This window comes from Arachis duranensis, chromosome 2 (genome assembly GCF_000817695.3).
Source record: "Arachis duranensis cultivar V14167 chromosome 2, aradu.V14167.gnm2.J7QH, whole genome shotgun sequence".
Lineage (NCBI taxonomy): Eukaryota > Viridiplantae > Streptophyta > Magnoliopsida > Fabales > Fabaceae > Arachis > Arachis duranensis.
Window position 1 is genome coordinate 90,310,489 of NC_029773.3, and position 2,058 is coordinate 90,312,546.

Sequence of the window (2,058 nt, forward strand, 5' to 3'; positions counted from 1 at the left end):
GATTTTTTTTTTTTTTAAAGAACCACTGAGATGATAGAGTGGTGATTTGTGAACGAAGCATTTTTTTCTTTTTTTTTTTTGGTCTAGCTTTTTTTCTATTCTTCTTAAAGCACTTTTTGGTTGAGTCTTAAAAAAGGATTGTGAACAAACATTTAGATTTTTGCTGAGTTGCATTATCAACAAAGCTTGAAAGAGGATGTACGGAACAAAATGGGTCAGGAAGTAAAGAGTATATGAATATAGCACGATGCCCAAATTAAAAACCTCTATAAACATATCACGAAGCCCAAGATAAAAAATACATAAAATAATATGCTACATTTTCCCTTTGTTTGAAAGTCAGAAATTGTTGGAGTATTCGAATCCCGCCTTGTGCATGCAGCAACCCATTGGCCAGCGGCAAACCCTTAAATGGAGCTCAGTACCGCGGCGGATTAGTCCTTGACCTGTCGGGTTGGGGGATACCGTGGGAAACCAAAAAAAAATTCAACAATTCAACAATAATATCATAAAAAAAATCAACAATAATTATATTTATTCATCATCAATAAATTGTAATTAATTCTTTAAATTCAACAATATCAATAAAAGATGCATGAAATTCAAGAGATTGGGAATTGAAATTGAAAAATTATGAGTAAATATTTTTTATATTTTTTTGAAAATAGACAAGTCGTATTTTAATCTTTAAAAAATAATAAATTAAATTTTGTTTATCTCTTTCGTAAAACAATTTAAGTTTTTTTGTAGTTTTTTTTCATTTAAAATTATTGAAAATAACTGAACTATAATATTTCGGGTGTAATATGACCTACATATATCCTATATAATTGATTATTCATTAGGATCATTAAGTCTTTATACATTTAGCAAAACGATGTCGTTTTACCATTTTACGCACTCTTCCATCATCATAGAATGATTCGGTTATGGCGCCGACAAAATATATAGGTTTTTGAGAATATTTTTTTTCTTTCCAAAACTATCACCTCCTTCACCTCATTCCTATTCCAAAACATCACTAACACCTCTAAAACACTTACCTTCTGCCAACTGAAAACCACCGTCACTAAGCTCTCTCACGTCCTCCTCTGCCGCCTCAAAAACACAATTTCCTCCTAATCTTTACCCCGAACTCCATCCACTTCCTTATTTTCTTTCTCGTCGCCGCCGTTATTGGCATCATCACCACCACTACGAACCCTCTTTACACTGTCATCGAACTCTCCAAACAAATCAACAACTCCAATCCCAAACTCGTCGTCGCAGTTGCAGAATTATGCAAGAAAGTCAGATCCTTCAAATTCTGAGTTGTCCACAGTGTTAATCGGTTCCGAAATGACATGTCTATTCTCTTCTTTGTTCGAATCCTAATATAAATAGCAACTATAAGATCTAGACTGACAAAATGGTAAAACACGAATTTATCTTTAAAATAAAATGACGTTATTTTGCCAAGTGTCTAAAGATTTAATGGTCCTAACAAATAATCAGCTATCCACATAAGATGTATACAGGCCACTTCACACCTTAAATGTTACACCTCAATTTTTTTTTATAATTTTTAACAAGAAAAGCTACACAGGGAGTTTATATGTCTAAAAAGAAGATGGACATGAATCAATTTGTCATTTTTCAAAAATTATGGTGCGAGTTATCTATTTTTTAAAAGGCAAAAATTGATCAGATATTTACTCAAAAATTAATGTTAATTTAAAGATACAACTAAAATAGTTACTTTAGAAGCAATATATAATATAATATGTGGAAGGACTTCTATCTAAAAAAGAATTCATTGTGCTATTAACCTAGACATAAATCTAATCAACTAATTTCGTTTTCTTTTTGCTTTTTCTATATATTTTTTTTTTCATTTTTAGTTAAAAAAATTCTTCAAACAATTTTTTGCTTAAACTCTTATTCGAGAGTGAAAATTCAAAATAAAAAAAATACAAATTCATTATATTGATATAAATTTAATTTAGTTAAAAGAAAATAAAAGGTGAAAATACTGTATCTCTTTTTATTTTAATTTAATAAAAAAATAAAAATATATTT